This window comes from Sinocyclocheilus anshuiensis, unplaced genomic scaffold (assembly GCF_001515605.1).
Source record: "Sinocyclocheilus anshuiensis isolate Anshui unplaced genomic scaffold, SAMN03320099.WGS_v1.1 scaffold58, whole genome shotgun sequence".
Classification (NCBI taxonomy): Eukaryota; Metazoa; Chordata; class Actinopteri; order Cypriniformes; family Cyprinidae; genus Sinocyclocheilus; species Sinocyclocheilus anshuiensis.
In genome coordinates, this window is record NW_015547688.1 from 46947 (window position 1) to 59014 (window position 12068).

At 38.0% G+C, this 12068-nt stretch overlaps 1 protein-coding gene and 1 long non-coding RNA gene across 4 annotated transcripts in view; both read right to left on the reverse strand.

Moving 5' to 3' along the window:
• The window catches only part of LOC107703353 (KN motif and ankyrin repeat domain-containing protein 2-like), a 24094-nt gene extending 14507 nt beyond the window's left edge, over positions 1–9587 (reverse strand). Inside the window, exons 1-2 of one of the 3 annotated variants that reach the window (XM_016505943.1) lie at positions 9374–9587; positions 1034–1119 (exon numbers count right to left, since the gene is read on the reverse strand). The gene's annotated coding sequence lies outside the window, so the exon portion shown is untranslated. Of the gene's footprint in view, positions 1–1033; positions 1120–1206; positions 1555–5692; positions 6060–9373 lie in introns of those variants that run through there. The other 2 variants (XM_016505945.1, XM_016505944.1) reach the window with 2 other exon arrangements.
• Positions 9588–10890: 1303 nt separating this feature from the next.
• On the reverse strand, positions 10891–12062 carry LOC107703355 (uncharacterized). The gene is made up of 2 exons (XR_001635832.1): positions 11776–12062; positions 10891–11683 (listed from the first exon to the last, which is right to left on the reverse strand). It is a non-coding gene; the product is annotated as an uncharacterized LOC107703355 (long non-coding RNA).
• Between the last annotated feature and the right edge of the window lie 6 nt (positions 12063–12068).

A 12068-nucleotide genomic window follows, 5' to 3' on the forward strand; every position in this document is an offset into this window, starting at 1 on the left:
ATAAGAACTCAGATAAACCGTATATTGCCGTAGTCGTGTGTTTATTAGTCATGTTGAATCAATCAAAGCAGTTGAATCTTCTGTTTATTCAGCTGCAGCGATAGGCATTTTCTGGGTTTATTCTGCGAGGTATATTTTGGAGTTTCAGCGCGAGAGCGCCCTCTGGCCTTCAGATGGAGATTTACTGCTGATCACAGAACCGTGCTTCACTGAAAGATACGCATGACTAATTGTGCCTAATCGTGATTTATCGTCTTTGCGATTTAATTTTGATTAATCGTGCAGCCCTAATTGGGTGCATACAATGAAAATAAAGATTCATTCATAAAGCCCTCCCTACATCTACCCTAACCCTACCCAATACTTTATTTTCAACTTACTCCAAACAGCCACTGAACAGAGCACAGTGTGCCCCCCTCCCCTGCAGCACCCTGCCACTTCTCAGTGGCATGCAGCAGACCTTTCACCAGCACAGCCAGTCTCTACCCTCCTCCGGAAGGAATGCTTTGCCCTAAACCCATGCCCCTCTCTCCGTACCTCTCTCCCAACTTCCCTCGCTTTACATTCCAGAGCAGTGGAAGTTGACATCTCCTGCCTCCAGGGTGTCCCACACCCACCGCCACATTATTAAGATTAGCAATCTTAAGGGAAGTCTTATATCAGTCTACTTTCGGTGACCAGTAGGAGTGATTTCGCCATGCTTGTGGAGTCAGGAAAGCTGTATTCCTCAAAGCTGGTTTCATATTATGAAAACACGTCAAGAAAAAAGGTCTGGTCATTAGTTTCACTCAAGCAAGCTTTCTGAGGAACAGATAAACATTACGCGGTGTTTAGTTTTGATGATGATGTTCAAAGCTCTCTTTATCACTGTGTGAAACTCAAGGTCCGTTTGCAACAAGCTGCTTCATTTTTCTTGGCTATGACGTGGAATTTGGAATGCTTATCTACAAACTAGGCATAAATTGACTCCTTAAACTCAAGGGAACTGCTTGAGTAATTTGTATCTTGTCTAAAGATAGCAGTCATAACTCACTGTGCTGCAATGATGGTCTCTCTTCCCCGACCTCCTCGCTCTCCTCTTTCGATTCCTTCGACTCTCTTATGGATGCCACCAAAATCCTAAAAGAGGGGAAAATATTAATTATTTAGAGAACGGTTTAAATTACGACTAACATTGGCAGATTCGTTGTACGATGTCGGTCGCACCCTTCATTTTAGACATTTGAAGTATCTTGAGCACTAGAAAAGCCACTCCTCACGACTGTTGATCCAAAAAAGCCTCTTCTGTAAGAGACTAATTTGTCTTGGCTCTGTATCATCATTGCTTACCACCACAACACACCCCTCATCTCCCTCAACCACAACAACATGTTACTTGGCAAATCGTCCCGAGCCTGGGAAAGCTCTGCGCTGTGAGCCGTGTTTTTTTTGGTCCGGAGTTCTACTGAGTCACCCGCCTAAACCCAGAGAGACGGACACACCCCAGCTGGACACCAGACGGCATCCAGAAACATTCCAGAACATCGTGGACCTTCACAAACACTCCTACACCTCAAAGGTTTCCTCAAGAGCAGGGTTCAAGCGACTTTGGTTAAAAATCTGCGTGACTGGAAAATGATCCTCTTAATCTCATACAGACATTTCATTTCTGGTCATCTAAACTTACACTTGAAGAATCAAGGGCATGTTCTTCTAACGCTCAACATCTCATACATGCATTTCTGCAGTCTTAGTGGTGAATTGATACGATTTTATGGAGCAACAATGTCAAAGTAGGAACATTAGGTTACATTGTTCCAACACTTTTGTCATGCCAGTTTCTAGAGGGAGAAAGAAACAGAGCCTTATACAGGAGTGACAGCCAAATCACAAAGAGCCATTCATTCAGTCTCAAACTCCACAGCTGGTTCTAACTCCAAACAGCAGCCGCGTATCAATATCCATCCAAAATACTGCAAAGCGACACACTTCAAACCCCTTTTAGCAACATTTCAGCAATCGCATAGCAATACCCTGGAAATACCACAGTGCCATTCACATTACAGTAAATGTCCAAACCTAGTTTCCTGACTCTTGTCATTTCAGCTTTATGGAACAATCCCCTTCTCCAGCCCACCATGTCCACCCTCTCCTGCTGAAGAACAGGCTAACGCTCAACATCTCATACATGCATTTCTGCAGTCTTAGTGGTGAATTGATACGATTTTATGGAGCAACAATGTCAAAGTAGGAACATTAGGTTACATTGTTCCAACACTTTTGTCATGCCAGTTTCTAGAGGGAGAAAGAAACAGAGCCTTATACAGGAGTGACAACCAAATCACAAAGAGCCATTCATTCAGTCTCAAACTCCACAGCTGGTTCTAATATAGAGATGGGAGGAGCACAGCGAAGAGAGAGAGACTGCCTTTAAAACACACGTAATGCTTCTCATTTGCCCACTGCTGAGAAAGTCCTATTCTTTCTGGAAAACAAAAAGAGTAAATTACCGTAACCATAAACTCTTTCTAATGAGCAGTTTCATTTTCTGGATGTATTCGCTAGCGGTTTATGAGTACATTTGTTGTGAGTTTATGGACATTGGCATTTGTTTGGATGACATAAAATTATGTAACAAAGATATAGTGGAGTTCAAAAATTTGAGATTCAACAAAAAAAAAAGTACAATTTGCAAATAAACAATGATTTAAGATTTAAAAATTAAATCAAGAAACACCTATATAAAATAGAAATTTTATGTGCAGCTTGAGTGCTGTTTTCATTCAAGAAAAAAGGGAAGAAGCCAAAAAGTCACTTTTAATTTTCAAGTTAACCTTTTGGTCAAATTATTATGCTGATAATCTACACTATCATTCAAAAGTTACGACTGATAAGATAAAAAAAAAAATAAAAAAAACTTACCAAGGCTGCATTATTTTATTAAAAAAATACAGTAAAATAGTCATTTTTAAAAACATATTACTACAATTATTGTTTTCTGTTTTCTAAAATCTTATAAAATGTAATTTATTCCTGTGATGCAATATATCGTACTATCCCCAAACTTTTGAATGATAGCATAATTTGTAAATAAATAAATAAGAAAAATGCTAAATAAAGGGGTCTCAGACTGTATATACAGTACACCCCACTGTTTATCATGCACTGTGTCTAGGGTTGCAAAAAGGTGGAAAATTTCCAGTAAATTTAGGAAAAATTCCAGAAATGTTGGAAACTTTCCAAGACTTTTTGGAATCTTCCAGGGATTTTTGAAAAGTTTCCGGAAACTTACTGGAAATTTTCCACCCCTTTGCAGCCCTAACTGTGTCACATAGTATACTATTAAATCGATAGTCATTTTTACCATAATGACTATGTGGATGGTGATAAATTTAGATAAGGCCAACACATGCACATAAAACAATAGCTCGAAAGATTGACACCACACTTGACTACACACTTATGTCTAGGGCCAACAATATAAATGTCTCCTTCCAACCACACATGAAGCCATACACCGTCAAGCACGTACTCAACAAAAGTTCATGACCTTTACATAGATGAGGATGATACTCTTACTCATGATAACTACATGAGGTCTACGGTCTATTGAAAACAAGTGTGCACATGTGTACGTAGAGTTCAGGTTCAGAAAGAGTTACAGGAAAGGGAGCTACAGTTCCCCAAAGACCCAGAAAGTAGTCGGTCACTTCCTCCCAGTCAAGGCGAAGGGGAGACTTCAAAATCAGGGAGGGAGAGAAAAACAGAAAAGACAGAAACAGTAACAGAGCAGACAAAAAAAACCGCAGCAAATTCAACAGGAAGGAGAGCAGAAAGACAAAGGGTGTAGGTCCAGGTTGGACACCAGGAGAGGCTAAAACAGCAAACGGTGATATTTAAATGGAAACGTCTACAGCAAAAATACTTTCGGTTGCTTTCAGACTAAGAAACCCAGCGTGAGTCATTTCAAATGCCACTGGCTTTACGTTTTGTGATCTTTGCTGACCATATGCTGTAAAAAAGCACAGCAAGGCTAGATGAAATTTAAGGAAAACTCAGCACAGTTTAAAAGGCCTCATCCGTCCCGACTGTGATCGTATTTAGTGCATTCCTCTAACCACTCAAGAAAAAACATAAGACAAAGCTGGAACTGTGCCGTGTCTTTGAACTACGTTTGACAACTCTTAAAGCCCCAAGTATACTTCGTTTTTGTAAGCATACGCTAGTGTAAAAAGTGAAGTATACTTTGGGCTTTAGGTCCCAAAAATGTTAACTATAAAGATAACTTTATTAGCATCCACACCAATGGACGATAACGTCCTGTTTATTACAAGCACATGCTGGAGATTTATTGTCTGTCAATTCAAACACTTGAGCTCTTTTAACTCAGGTGGATTCTGATTGGCTGTCAACGTTTTTATCATTTATCAGCTGGGGAAAAAATGGTTCTGAAAGTGATTCCAATTAAGTAATTGGCTGAAAGGAAACGTGAAGAAAAAGACAACACAGATTCATTCATCATTTAAAAAGGTAATTATAAAAAACGCCCCTATAAATCAATTTCAGGGGCCAAATATGGCCTCTTAATGGAAAAGTGGCCCTTATCTTGAATTTGGGAGGCATTTTTGGTGGTATTTTTGCCCCAAGCCCCCATTAATTTCTGACCCTGAGTAAGGCGAAGCTGTTCTGGGAGGAATACTTCTCCATTGCTGGTCCAAAGCTGTTGTTGTGCGACCAGATCTTGTTGATATCCATTCATGGAAGAATAACAGTTCTTCGCAATTTGTGGACCGTCTGGGGACATTTCCGCTGGGTCAGGGGTTACGTAACAAACCTGCTAGCTTCGTAAATATAGGCTGTTGCAAAGTTCCAACCAGGACCTTACAGAAAATTATGATCGATGCTGGAAACTGTCCGCATGCCCCGCACATACAGGGCTGTTTTTTCCATTAGGGAGTGGTATACGGAGAAAACGACGGCATCCAGAGAAACACCACGGCCTGAAGCCAAAGCTCAAGGCCCAGGGAGGGGCCTCTCTCTGCTCACGTTACGACCGGAGCAGGAGAAGAACAAACACACGCCGCGTCGCCATTGGTCATTGTGCTGACCTCCAACAGGAAACGGCCCGCGGGGTGGAGCCGGGCAACAGGAGCCACCACAGACATCCAAATTTACCCCTCCAAAAAAGAACTAACGGCAAATTCCTGAGATAACTGGGATTAATGGTGACGAATGACACAGACAAACTGGGAGGGAATATAAATGCTTAGAAGTAGAAAGAGACAAACAAAAGAGACATGTTGTAAGTGTCGTGTCATGCAGCAGCGATAAGGTCACGAGTACGTAAGGGGTGCCGATTCATCACTGCAGTCGGGGCAGCTGTGGAGGGGAGACTTTAGGGGTTAGTCATACTCTGCTTGCTAATGTAAACAAAGAGAAAGGGAAGCAGATTTCACGGGGAACGTTCACAGCCTCGGCCATTGCCAGGTTCCAGACCGCTCGTGTGGAAACCAAAACTCTTCCAGAGGGCAACTCTCATACATCCTGACAGAGCTGAATGAATATAGAGTTACAATAAAACGAGGGCTGTGCGTTGAAGTTTGCGCAGAACTTTTGCGAGAGACTTCACTGAGCATTTCTGGGATAGACGAGGCACAGAACACACCCCAGAACACATGTCCCACACATGCAGCAGACAAACACTGAGACACACCTTCACTCTGGGGACTCCAGTCTGTTCTAAAATTTCCATTTTCCCCTTCAGATTAATGTCATCTCCGGATTAGAGCGGTTCTTTACTTTCTGTTGGGCCAAAAAATGAGGCACATACACTGCACAAAGGAGCAAGAAGCTTGCAAAATTACTTGTGTAATGAGCTATATTACAACATGGTTAAACTGATTATGTCTTAAGCTAAATGTAACCAAAACAGGTTCCTTTTTTCAAAAGGCCATGTATTAAGTCACAACCAGATATTATGATATCTGGGCAAAAGCTGCAAAATGAGTTCAAAGTCATGATGTAATTGAAGTAGAGACAGATCTTTTCTTCCATATTGTGACGCTGAACAGAGTAAAACAGACTGTCAAAAAATAAAAAATGAAGGGCGGGGACTTGGTTCTACCCATCGGTTGTTGATTGGATGGAGGCAGATATCAATGCGAGCTTAAGGTCGAGTGTTAGAAAGGGACAGGGTTTATAAGGACAAAATGAGATATGATATATATACATGATATATCTTTCAATTAGAAAACATGTAAAAAATGTCAACAGGTATGTGTAATTTAAATAATTTTAGCTTTATTAGAAATGTGTTGAGCCCTGACACTGCTTTGATAATCATAACACATTTCACATATTGTTTGATAAGATGAGCACAGGCTAACAGAAACAATGATGTCACTTTAAATTTTATATAAACAACCCTCTTACTTTTAGATCAGAAACTTAACAGCTTTCATAGTGGGCAAATCTTAAATAAATATAGACTTCAGAGTGGGTAAAATGTGATTAAATATGATAATCTATGCTTTTTTTTTAATGCTTTTAGTCAATCTACTTACCCTTACTATTTAACTGAAGATGTGGCTTGTTAAATATGTGAACACTAGAATACTAGATGCCTACTGACATTTTTGCAAACACTTTTTTTTGGAGTGTGCTAATAAAGTTACAGTTTGTGCTGCATTGTTTGTTTGGTGGGTGTGCATCGTATTGGTTTGGTTATTGGTCTGAATGCATTATTTTATATGAGATATTTGTGATAAATTATTTAATTGAACTTTTTGCTGGCCTTTTTAGGAACTGGCCATGAACAATACATGAAACTTAGCCTATTAAAAAAAACTTACCAAGGCTGCATTATTTTATTAAAAAAATACAGTAAAATAGTCATTTTTAAAAACATATTACTACAATTATTGTTTTCTGTTTTCTAAAATCTTATAAAATGTAATTTATTCCTGTGATGCAAAGCTGAATTTTCGGCACCATTACTCTAGGTTTTGTCACATGATCCTTCAGAAATGATTGTAATATGCAGATTTGCTTACTTTTATCACTGTTGAAAACAGTTGTGCTACATATTTTTGTGGAAACCGAGATACATTTCTTCAGGATTCTTTAATGAATAGAAAGTTTAAAAAAGAACAGCATTTATTTGATATTAAAATCTTTTGTTAAAAATACATTGTAAATGTCTTTACTGTTACATTTGATCAATTTAATGCATCCTTTCTGGAAAATTAAATTTTATATATATATATATATAGGAGTGTGCTAATAAAGTTACAGTTTGTGCTGCACTGTTTGTTTGGTGGGTGTGCATCGTATTGGTTTGGTTATTGGTCTGAATGCATTATTTTATATGAGATATTTGTGATAAATTATTTAATTGAACTTTTTGCTGGCCTTTTTAGGAACTGGCCATGAACAATACATGAAACTTAGCCTATATAGGGTTAACTCTGGTTCATTTACAGAATAATGACTGCTGTCACTGTCAAATAAACAAATGAACATACAGCAGACAAGCATGCGATGCGGTAATGGCAAGCCCTCATACTTTTCAACAGCAATGAGATTTCACTGATTTAATACTTGATGTGCCTTGATGTGATGTTTCAATGGGAACTAACAGGCTATTGAACCAAAAAAGTTAGAAATTATTGCCGACTGAACAGAATGATGGTGATTGTTTGCGTGCTTGATGATTGTTGGCATTGTCTAAGATGAATTGAACATCACATTTAAAGTGACAGACAGATTTACACACCTATCAAGCAGAATAATGCCTGCTGTGGGCAAGTTAAAGCGAACATGACAAGCCATAAAATTGCTGAGAATCAGACCAAAGCTGCCCACTGTCACACAGGTCCACATCGCTCAGAGGATGAAAAAACCTCAGTAAACTACAAAAAGTCGCAAACGAGAAGACAGTTTCGGCCATATAGTAAGCTATAAAGGCTATGAAATAAATTTGGAGAGCAAGCACTGGAGTCTAAAGCACAGTTGAGATCACTTAATATACTCTAGAGCAGATATGTGTGAGAGACTGGAGTCTGGAGTCTGAAATCTGAAAAGTGTCAATACCATCAAAGAGAAACAACTGAGATGCAGATCCCGTTTGTGTTTTTCATTCCTGTGGGGGGCGAGGTCTTGAGAGGACGTCGATCATAAGTGACACGCTGCGAAACACCGACAATTCAAGGAAATTAAAAGCGCTCGGGACAGATTCAGACGTAATCCTGTGGCTTAATTTCATTAGTCTTGCAAACAACATTTAGACGCCCAGCGTGTGGTCCACCGTACAAATGGGGTTATAACCGCGCATTCCTGCGACTTCACCCCCTGCGCGCTACGACGCGACTGCTGTGATCACTTTACAACCCTCATAGCTGTTAGTTAAACACACGACAGGCGAGAAAGAATGAAAGTAACGCCAAAACAAAAACACAAAGTCGCGTAACTAAAGCAATACAGTAAAAACTTCAAATGTCACAGTTGCGCAAAAGAAATTAATAAACAACAACAAAAACATACGTTTTTGTAAACTCACTGAGCTGATTCGCTCTTTTTCACACATCCAAGAGGTGTTTCACAATCAGTAACAAGCTAATTTGAATCAGCGCACGTGTTAAGCCCAACAGTTCTTGGCCAGTGAATTCAAAACCACTGCAGCAAAGTGATGAACATCTGGAAGTCATGAAGAACTCCAGCAGGCCCACCCTCTCCCCAGAGTCACAGCAGTCACGGGGCTTTCATTTAATGAAGAATTTACCCCCAAACCGCCATCAGCACTCATTTACCCATCGAGCCTGTTTAAATATACGATTACAGCAATATTCAGGTAAAACACATAAAAGCTGTTTTATGACCTGATTTGTCTATAACAAAAAGGCGCGCGTCCGCAAATGAACACAGATTACATTAAAACTAATGTTTTTTTATTATTATTATTTTTTAATGTTTTCAACAACCAAGTGATTATATTTCTCATTAATTAAATATAATTCCACACGCGTGTCTCTGAACTCTGAGGATCACACATTGTGCGCGCTTCCCATTATAGATGCTTTTTATTTTCATATTCCTATAATAATAATAATAATAACATAAATCAACCAAAAAAAGCGAGCATTGTTTTTCAAATAAATGCACAGACTCAAGAAATAAGTCATATAGTAGCAATAAATCCGTTTTAAGTGATGAATCCCCATCGTAGTACCGTTACTTTGAAACTAGTAGCTTTGTACAAATGAGCAGCACAAAGACTAAGCATCACAACCATGAAAGCAAATGGAAAAACGACAGTGCACACGTATACAGTATAACTGCATGCTTTTCCCCATAAAAAATCAGGTTAAGCAGAAAGCATGCGTGTATTGTCACCTACCCCTTCCAGTGCCCTCAGTCGACAAGGCCAGCAGAGACAAAAACACCGCAGTCGAGGCGTGAGGCGAACCCCTCCCTCCGCTCTTAAAGAGCCACTCTTCCTTTAATCCCACAATCCTCCTCAAATAGTTGCCCTTCTTATTTTCACTTGAAAAAATCCTCGCAAAATAAAGCAATTGGTCAGTAACGCGAGAAACAACACACAACTAGCCTGCTTAATAGTCGCTCGGGAAACATATCGGTCATCATTCATTAGTATTAAACTCTGCTTTAACGCGGCTACATTGAATCGCTGTATTTGTGATTTGTGAGATTCGAGAACGCTGGTGAGATGCTAGGGACATGACGTCATAATGGCCTTACGTCACCGATCTACGATGACGAGGAGGACACCCGTCGTCCACATGCGGCTGTAAAACCACATTAAGATGATATGAATTTGCTATTAGGTCGCAGATGGACAGGCGCGGTTTTCTCGTTGTCTCGTTACATATCAATGACACGTTGACCATATGGAGGACGCTTTGAGAAGCAGACAATCAAGCTGTGAGGAGATTAATAAGAGCTGCATGTGAAAAGAAAAGAGGGTTCAAAAAACGGTTTTAAAGAAATATCTTCAACCGCCTATTTGTACATCTTAGTATATTTTTAAATATCTTAAAATATTATTTACAATATATTTACTATACATTGTAAATACACAGAATGTATATATTGTAAATAATATTTTCATTTATTAATAACAAATATACATTTAATATTTACATTTAATGTGCGCATCTATATCAGTATACATAAACGCTTAAAGCTTTTAATATATTAATATTTTTAAAATGACCTTAAAATATTATTTACAACACATTTACTACATTTGAATATTGTAAATAATATTTGTATTTATTAATATAAATAACATATTTAATATTTACATTTAATAGGTATATCTATATCAGCATACTAACAAATATACATTTAATATTTACATTTAATGTGCGCATCGATAATAAAGTATACATAAACGCTTAAAGCTTTTAATATATTAATATTTTTAAAATGACCTTAAAATATTATTTACAACACATTTACTACATTTGAATATTGTAAATAATATTTGTATTTATTAATATAAATAACATATTTAATATTTACATGTAATAGGTATATCTATATCAGCATACATAAACAATTTTTAATATACAACAGCTTTATTACAGCTTTTAATATATTAATATATATTTTTAAAATTACCTTATTTAAATATATTTACTATATAGTGAATGATCAATAATATACATAATACACATTTATTATTTACATGTAATGTGTATCTTCATCTATACATATTACTATTAAAAACATCTTAACATATTATTTACAATATATTTACTATACAGAGAATATACTGTAAATAATATACGTTCTATTAATAATAAATTAATACACATTTATTTATGTTTTATGTCTGTGTGTTTCTACATCTAAACATAAACACTTAAATAAAGCTACAGTTCAACAAAATGGGAGAAGTTTCTTTTAATATCAAAAGTAAAACTGAAAAGAAAAAGGACAAACATACAAATAAATAAAAAAAATCATTTTGGTTATTAAAAATACAGTATTTAGACCAGCAATTTGCACAGTATAGTGTCGAGACAGGCAGTAGAGGTCATACAAACATTAAAATAGTGCAAGACAGATATTACAGCAGTCCAGCTATAGTAGGTAGGCGAAAGTATTGCTAGTTCAGGACATTATCTACATTCAACAACCAAAATGGCAACATCTAAACCATTCTCCTTTTTCCAGTTTACATACTAGTGCATAACATGGATAGTATACATTACATTACTGTGCATTTACAATAACATGAACATTAAATTGAAAGTAGGACTGAGTGCAGCAGTGGCAGTAAAACTCAAAACAGTCAGTGCAGAACGTCAGTGTGCTCTTTTGTTAGTGCAGTGCAGAACTTTTTCCACAGTTAATCACTATATTAATGCCTTATGCTTCCTCCGTTACCCAAAGGGACATGCATCCAAAGAACGAGCCAGGGATCCCCACTATATACATTCTACAATCTTGAAACAAATCCAGCTTTTCCTTTTTTTTTGTTGCTTTTTTGCAATAAATGCTTGAGCCAACAGCAGAATTAGATTTAAAAACAGTTTGCGCAAATGACGTGAAAGATTAAACACGTCTTCTCTGAGTCAGTCAGTCTCTGGGCTCAGTCTGTCAGTGCTTAGTCTTCAAAAAGACAGAGCTTTTACAAATGCTTTAAGCCACTGAGTGCAAGCAGATAAATCAAACAGCACTACAAGGTTTTATGTGGGTTTTTACATATTGTTCCCCTCTTTCTCACACTCACAGAAGTGCACGAGACGGGGAAAGACAGCAGCAACAAACAAAAGGAGGAAATGCAGAGGAGCATCTGAATGCTGTGTGCTGGTTAGAACCTAAAATGATCTCCGACGTTGAGCAAGAAGCTCGTTTTTCTCTACTGATGACTACTTCGACCGGTTATTCTGCTGTGCCCATGAAGATCATAATGACTCTGTTTACAGCAGATAACCTCTCAGAGTAAACAGACTGAAGCTGCGGGAGAGAGAGACTGCCTCAGGAGGGCTTGTGCCTGAGAGAGGAATGTGCCATGTGTTTTAGTGTGTGGCTGGGGGTTGAATGATGGAGCGGGAGATCAT